The following is an 8,891-nucleotide window of genomic DNA, read 5'->3' as shown; positions in this document are numbered from 1 at the left end:
GGGTCGCAGGGCCGGGGGGGCCGGTCCAGGCCCGCGGGGCCGGGGAGCCGGGAGCCGGTCGCGGAGCCGGGGGGCCGAGCCGGGCTGGGGTCACGGGGCCGGGAGCCGGGCCGGGGTCACGGAGCCGGGGGTCCGGGGTCGGGAGCCGGTCCGGGGGCCGGGGTCGCGAGGCCGGGAGCCGGGGGGTGCACCGGGCCGCCGGGGGCCGGCAGTGCTGGGCGGGCCGGGAGTGGTCGGCCGGGGGCCGGGGCCGGCACCCCAGGGCCCGAGCCGACCCAGGCTGGAGCCGCCGGGGGGCCAGCCTGGGCTGCGCCTCCTCCCCCCACCTCCTCCTTACCTGCTTCAGGCTTCCCGCGAATCAAATGTTCGCGGGAAGCAGGGGAGGGGGTGGAGACTTTGGGGAGGGGGCGGAGTTGGGGAGGGGGCGGGGCTGGGGGCGGGGCCCCATGGAGTGTCCTCCATTTGGAGGCACAAAATATGGTAACCCTAGGAAAAATTAGTGGGTGCTCTGCACCCACTGGCAGCTCCCCACCCCAGCTCGCCTCTACCTCCTCCCCTGAGCGTGCCACCGCATTCTGCTTCTCCCCCCTCCCTCCCAGCGCTTGCACCACGAAACAACTGTTTTGTGTGGCAAGCGCTGGGAGGGAGGGGTGAGGAGGAGGAATGTGGCGTTCTCGGGGAAGAGGCCAGGGTGGGGATTTGGGGAGGGGTCCAATAGGGGTAGGGAAGGGGCGGAGTCAGTGGGGGGGGCGCAAGCACTAAGGAAAGTTGGCGCCTGTGTCCACACACAGGCTTCCCATCCTTCCTGAGCAGAAAGGGACACCTCTCCTACAGTTCTTCTCTGGCTCATAGGTGCAGAGGGGGAGCAAACTAGGGTGACCAGGTGTCCAGTTTTTGACCAGAACACCCAGTCAAAAAGGGACCCTGGTGTCTCCGGTCAGCACCGCTGACCGGGCCATTAGAAGTCTGGTCTACGGGGCTAAGGCAGGCTAGTCCCTACCTGTCCTGGCTGGCACCAAGCTGTGCCCCGGAAGTGGCCAGCAGGTCAAGCTCCTACTTAGGGGGGCAACGGGGCTCCATACGCTGCCCTGAGCACCGGCTCCACACTGGCCAATGGGAGCTGGGGTGGGGTGGTGCCTGTGGGCGAGAGCAGCGTATGGAGCCTCCTGGCCCCCCTGCCTAGGACCCAACCCTCTGCCCCAGCCCTGAGCCCCCCAAACCCAGAGCCCCCTCTTGTACCCCAAACTCTTCATCCCCAGCTCCACCCCAGAGCCCGCACCCCCAGCTGAAGCCCTCACCACATCCCACACTTCAACCCTCTGCCCCAGCCCAGTGAAAGAGAGTGAGGGTGGGGGAGAGCGAGCCACCAAGGGAGGGGGAATGTAGTGAGAAGGGGACAGGGCCTTGGGGAAGGGATGGGGCGGGGCAGGACTTGGGGAAGGGGGCGGAGCTTGGGTGTTCGGTTTTGTACAACTAGAAAGTTGGCAACCCTAGAGCAAACCCTATTCAACCTGTGGTTCCCCCTCCCAATCGCCTCTTATTTACGGGATAGAGGGAGAATATTCAGTTCTGATGAGATCTGACATCCCATTCCAGTTTTCTTTTCACTTATTTGGTGGGGCAGGAGAAGATGACTCTTTTTCTTCTTCAGCTCTTTCACCACCACCTCTCTGTGGAGTGGACGGAGAAGACTTGCTCATTCACAGATTCCAAGCCCAGAAGGGACCATTGTGATCATCTACTCTGACCTGTATAACACAGGCCATAGACCTTTCCCAAAATAATTCCTAGAGCAGATCTTTCAGAAAATCATCCAGTCTTGATTTAAAAATTGTCAGGGATGGAGAATCCATTACAACCCCTTGGTAAATAAACCAGTGGGTAATTACTCTCACTGTTAAAAATGGTACATCTTATTTCCAGTCTGAATTTGTCTAGCTTCAACTTCCAACCATTTAGTTATGATCCACTACAGGTCTCCTCATTCATTGGGAGAGAGACCGGCAAACTCACTGTTTGAGTGAAAGGCATCCCCATTTATGTCTGACCCTCCTTTATGATGTTTTACTCCTTGGAAGAGGGTAGGGCTTCCTCATCCATACCTGCCATCAAGTGTTTCATTGGGAGAGGAAAAGACTGCCCATTCAGATCTGTCCTGCCCTAGGTCTCTCATTCATAGAGGGGAAATACCTCTAGTCAAGCCTAATTCATCTTTTCCAAATAACTACTTGAGATCCTTACAAATCTAACTGATCCCAATGGCTCTTTTAATTGGTCCCATGAAAAACACATTCCAGCAGCACAGAGATCTTAACAGCACAAATCAAAATGTACATTTTATAATTTAGCTCACACTGAATCCAAATGACAAATGTTTTTGAAAAAGGGATTTTTTGCAATATCAGATATTTTTAAATTATTTTAAAATACTATACTGCAAACATACCTCTGTCTCTCTTTGGATCTGAGTCTCAGTCAATGAGTTATGCAAGGACACCCTCTCCTTGCATCTCAATTTATTTGGTATTACCAAGATAGGATGACCAGATAGCAAGTGTGAAAAATCGAGAGGGAAGAGGAGGGGACTGATGTGGGGTGGTAATAGGTTGCCTATATAAGACAAGCATTTAATATTGGGACATCTGGTCATTCTATACCTAAATCCAATCCTGCACATGTTCCCATTGAATTCAATGGGATTGCTCACATGCTTAAAGTTAGGCATGTGTATAAAGTGTTTGCAGATTAAGGCCTAAACTCCTCATGCACTTACGTGCCACCTGATTACATTCTTGGTATTCAACCCCTTCTTTGAACATAGGCACCCTGCGTGAATAATTCCAACAATACTCAAAAGGGAAAAAATATATAAAAACAACCCCACAAAAATGTTAAAACAAGACAAACCACAAGAATCAGACTCCTAACAGAGAATCGGGATAATACAGATGGAGGTAAATATGTCACACACCCAGCAAGGTGTAGAAGATTTCTTTTGTGTTATGTTTAAGAAATAGCTTATACTCAGGTATTGAGGCTTAGATATCTTTTTGTTAATTTGTATTGATACTGTACAAAAATTCAAAGTAAAACAAAAACAAAACATGGGGAAACCAATCCAAAGCAATTATACAGAAAATGCAATACATATCTGTTAAAATAGGATAAACAAAATAGGAGAAAAGAGTTCTAGACCGATAGGCAAATTACCAATGCATCTAGAGTAACTTGTATTTATTTATATAATAACAAAGAATTATATTTGAAGAGTATTATCTGATCTTCTGTTGTTTTTAAGGTATTATTTTATTTATATTCTAAAGAGAAGTCAAACTATATATAAATTACTAGGATCCATTTTTCCTCAATGAAGGAAAAGCTTTTATACACACGGACTTAAAATGAACCCCCCAAAAGTTATCTCCCCATCTCCTCTTAAGAACTTGATCCAAATCCCATTGAAGTTAATGGAAGGCTTAAATGAGGGACAATGTAGATGCATTTCAGGGCAGGCCCTTCGGGTTACTGAGTTTAAATTTCACTTATTCAGATTATCTTTCAATTGAGGGTAGTAGCCAACAGTCACATCAAAGAAAATACAGGAGGACAAAATGTTGCCATTAAAAGTGAGTTAAATGACCCAAGTAATTAATTTAGAAAAATTCTGGATACTGGTTTCTGTAGTGCCCCCTGGAAATTAACCATTATTCAGGGCATAGGGGTATTTCAGGCATACTAAAGCCCACACAATAGGAATGATGATATACTTAAGTGCTGTAAGTTTTTACTATAAATAGAATGGAGAAAGCTGAGGGGAATATAAAAAGATGGAAGACCTTTTAACATTAACTCTGTCTTTGTGCAGGCAAACTTTCTTTAACATAAGTGGGAGTTAAACTTGGGTGAAGACTGATGCAAGATCATTCTTTGTGTTTATTTGCACAAATAGTTCCTATTTCTGATTCCTGGAACATCAGTTTTAGAGTAAAATAATTTTTTTCTTGATTTTCTGGTTGCTCCCACAGCCTTTCTGGACATTCCTCGAGCTGCTTTTTAAAACCATAACTTAGCCATGAACGATATGCATCCCTGGTGCAATTCTGTTGACTTCAATGGAGCAATACCCATTGGATGCATTTAGCCCAAGAGAACATGTATTTCTATAGCTGCGATTTTCCTACAAAACAGATTTCAGTAAAGTTGTATGAATATTGTTTATTAAGCTCTCTGGGACAAAAAATCCCGAATAAATGTAAAATATTACAGAACAGATATTTTACTCTACCGAGTCAACCTTTTTCTCAGCCTTTAGTAAAGCCACTGATAAAAGCATCTCTTGATGTCTGATACCTAATATTGAAAAAAAATCTGAAACTTTAGTGAAGTGGAGCAGCTAATTTTAATAAAGCCTGACTGATTTATAAGGATGATACTAAGCATTATTACTTCAATTCTATCCTAATAATTTTCTTTTGGATTTGAGCATCTACATTCAGTAATGATGTGATCCCATAAGACTCCCAATTAGTGGGGCCTTTTTTAGGTTTCATTAGTTCTGTAAGTAGAGTTGTACAAACAGAGAGAGTGAATATCTCTTTCTTAAGAGGAAAGTTATACATATTTATTAGATAATTTAATTGTTGGGATCCCTCAAGACCCTCTTCCACTCGGTTCCCAAAAACTCAGTTTCTCAATTTGATTCTAGAATTTGTCACTTAGGTACCTTTATTTGGCATACAGCAACACTGCACCCAGGCTGGCCAGACTCAAACACATGGATGATGCAGGGTGCAGCGCAAATCCAAAGTTACACAGCAAGACTTTTCCATATATACATCTTTACTAACATCTGCATTCCCAACTATACATTGCATCATGGGATTCATGATTCACTTGATTACTGTTCAGGAACCAATCTCTGTACTGTATGCTCTGTCCTTGCGCAGTTCATGATCGCTGCATTCCAGATTTATCTTGTCCATTGTCCCTAGTAACAAGGTGTTCCTGCTTATCTTAGCTAGCCTGATTCCAGCCTAATGCTTGTTACGCCCTTATTTACAGCTTAATCTTCCATTCCCTTCTCAGTCATGCCCCCTGAGAAACGAGGTCTTACTTATGTCAGGTTTGGCCTACACTAATAAGAGGGTGTTTGAAAAGACAAAATCAATTTTCTCAGAAAGCCCATCAGGTTCAGCACTCCTCCCAACTACTACGGGAAGAGCCTGAGTAGGATTTTTAATTTCCCCTTTAGTTATATCTGCCCCCAGGAACTGTTGATATACAAACCTTTGAGATTTCAGAGACTCAGGAGTAATATATATTAGCACTGCATTCACCTTCAGCTTCATAGGGAGGTAAGCTTTTCGTTATGGTTTCATTTTTAGCAAGTCATCAAATCCCTCATGACACCTATGTATAGAGTGAATGTATTTCTGTCTGCCTCTTGTTAATCAAATAAGCTATGTAGCCTCTTACTTAAAATTTCTGTGGAATGAACTTGTTAACATTACATCTGTCTGACAATAATGGAAGATGGCAACCATTTTTATTAAAGGCAATATTTAACAGTTTAGAAGCCAGAAATCAGATAATCATGTGACTCCCTACTGATATGTATGTATTGTAAGAATCTACAAAATCACAAGAGTTGGGAGCTGTATCAGGGAGAATAAAATTACTCCATTTCTTCAATGGAGTAATTTTACCCACATAGCTGGGGGGATAGTTGGGTGTATTTATATACACTCCCTTGCATGAGATCTGCAAAACCCACAATAACACAAGTTCCTCTCTCTTTTCTTCTCTCCATCTCTCCAATAACATTACTCCCAGCCACTTCTCCTTCGGGGAAGTTCAGCAGGCTTCCATCCTGTTCTCCTTCTGATGCCTTGTCGACACCCCAAAGTTCAATCATCCTAGTGTGATTGCAGTTATACCTGTAAAAAATGCTTATATTGATATAGCTTATTCCAGCATGGGAAGGGGAATAAGATTGACCAATATAAGGCACCTTTATAATGTTATTACTATGTCCACACTAGGGGTTGTAATAGTCTAAATATTTCCATAAAAAATCATAGCCCCTAATTGATATAATTATTTAGCACAAAATCTGTGTGTACACCAGCCCTTAGAAATATTCTTCAGACATGCCAAGTTTCCACTCTCCCTCTACATTTCCCCCTGTCTCTTTTCAGGCTTCTCTCACTGTGAAATTCCTAGTTTCTTCTATGTCCCAGCATACCCTTTCCTCTTGGAGTTCTTCCTTCTACCAACTCTGCCTGTTGTCCAGGAGCGCTCACAGCTCCCCATGCCTCCCCACCCAGTGTGTTTCCCTTTCAACCAAAGCTCCTCCTATTCCCTTCCAAAGCTCCTCTTGTCACTCCCTTTCTTCCAGGCTTCTCTATATCCCCTTCTCCTTTCCCCAAGGCCCTTAATCATTATGGGGAAGAGGTGAAGCAGTGCTCAGTGGCTGCTGCTCTGGACTGGTAGTCAAATCTCTTCTCTGATGGCTCACCTCTCAGCCTACTTTTCCTAGCTGTTCTCTCCATTCATGCAAACAAGTATCATGTATGCAAACACCAAGCGCCGTGATAGTTGCTGAAAGGCTTCATGGAACAAGTGCCTTTGGGGAAAACCTTGCAGGCAAAGTCTTACCTTGTACTTTTCAATGTCTTTTATGGACTTTGCCTGCAAGGTTTTCCCCAAAGGCACTTGTTCCATGAAGCCTTTCAGCTACTATCACAGCACATGTGAATCTTGTATTTTCAAATTATTGGCAAAAACAACCCCAGAAGACATCTTCCTAGAGAAAGGAGCAGTACTGTGCTTTTACTTCCCCAAAAGACTATTTTGATAAATCAGAACTGCACATAGTTTGATGAAAAGATTAATAGCTTTAAATCCATCATTTAAAGAGATTATCCATAGATTTGAATATAACTGAAGCAACTACATTTCGTAATCTTTTTGCCTGAGACAAACCAGTTTCTGACTAGTTGTGGTCATGAAAGCATCCTCAGTATTTTTAGTATTTGTTAAGAGTAGGGTGATAGCCCATGTAATAACCAAATTCCAGTTATTCTCCTTGGACAATGTGGTTATATACTGTATTATGTACACATTTACCATCCTAGATTATTGTCCCCTATCCAGCTATGAGATTAAACAGTTACCATGTTTCACCCCAGAAGTAGCTGCATTCCAGGGTAGATGAATTATTATGTATATAATTTCTTAAACATTTTGAAAGGCGCTGTATAAAAGTAATATATTATTGCTTATTGAAGACTTTCATTTTGTCTAAATAGCCCTTTTATACTACTTATTTCTCAAGGTTGCATGTTTAATATTTTTCTTACTTTATAAACATTATAAAAAAATCAGTGGCTTAATAAACAAATTAGTAAAACAAACACATTAAAGCATATGTCATGGGAATGCAAAACATTTTTCCCTAAGCAGCTGAAAATAAATAGAAAAAATATTAATATTTCCCTTCCTACCCCAGTTCTAATATTATTTTATATAGGCTGTTAGAGCATTCAATAAATTATCGTTCAGTTATTTGAATTAACGATTCCTGTGATGTATTTACTGCCCTGGATGCTATCCATTAAATTTTCAATTATACTAAAACTTCATTCAGTACTGCATTAGACACTTGCCAGTTAGATGACCTGTAGCAGATATTTTTATGGTGGAAACGTAATAAAGACAAAGGACTCAATTCAGTTACACTAATGCACACTATTCTGAATCTTAAGAGATCTGTAAGTGAGTGATTGCATACATGAAGAATACTGGAATTTTCAAGCTACATGGCAGTGCTGGCCTTGAACAGTCAGGTTCACTGTGCATGTGTGAAATTTGTGTACATGTTTAAAGATAAAAACCAGAAATAGTGGACAAATTAACACTAAAATCCTTCATTCAGAAGCCCATACCCTGGATAGGCCTGTTAGGCTGAAGATCTCATGGAAAGGTATATAAATCTCAGATCTACAAACATAGTTATGTCAACAAACCATATTTATTTATACTGTATACATAAAGATGGAGGGCTTGGGGCTGCTCCCATAGAAGTTCATGGGAATTCTCCCATAGAAGTTCATGGGAATTCTGCTGTTGACTTTAGAGGGAGCAAAATCAGGCACAGAATGAAAAGTAGATGGATTCAATCCTCCAGTATTCTTTCTGATACAACTCCCATTAATTTTCCATGGGAGTTTTGCTGAATGAAGACTTCAGGACTGGGCCTGATTTTTAGAAGTGCTGAGCAGCCATAACTCCCCTTAAAGTTAATGGGAGCTAGGATCTACTATTGTATCCACTTCTAATTGTATCTAGAAGTGGATACAATTCCCATCCAACGGACTGATGTAAAGGGACATCAGTCTCTGGAAAAATCATGGAGCAGGTCCTCAAGGAATCCATTTTGAAGCACTTGGAGGAGAGGAAGGTGAACAGGAACAGTCAACATGGATTCACCAAGGGCAAGTCATGCCTAACCAACCTGATTGCCTTCTATCATGAGATAACTGGTTCTGGGGATATGGGGAAAGCTGTGGATGTGATATACCTTGACTTTAGCAAAGCTTTTGATACGGTTTCCCACAGTATTTTTGCCACCAAGTTAAAAAAGTATGAATTGGATGAATGGACTATAAGGTGGATAGAAAGCTGGCTAGATCGTTGTGCTCAACGGGTAGTGATCAATGGCTCGATGTCTAGTTGGCAGCCAGTAACAAGCGGAGTGCCCCAGGGGTCTATCCTGGGGCTGGTTTTGTTCAACATCTTCATTAATGATCTGGATGATGGGATGGATTACACCCTCAGCAAGTTTGCAGGTGACACTAAGCTGGGGGGAGAGGTAGATACGTTGGAGGGTA

The sequence above is a fragment of the Trachemys scripta genome, chromosome 4, assembly GCF_013100865.1.
Source record: "Trachemys scripta elegans isolate TJP31775 chromosome 4, CAS_Tse_1.0, whole genome shotgun sequence".
In the NCBI taxonomy this organism is placed as follows: domain Eukaryota; kingdom Metazoa; phylum Chordata; order Testudines; family Emydidae; genus Trachemys; species Trachemys scripta.
The sequence above is the reverse complement of the archived record's forward strand: the minus strand, read 5'-3'. Positions refer to the sequence as shown.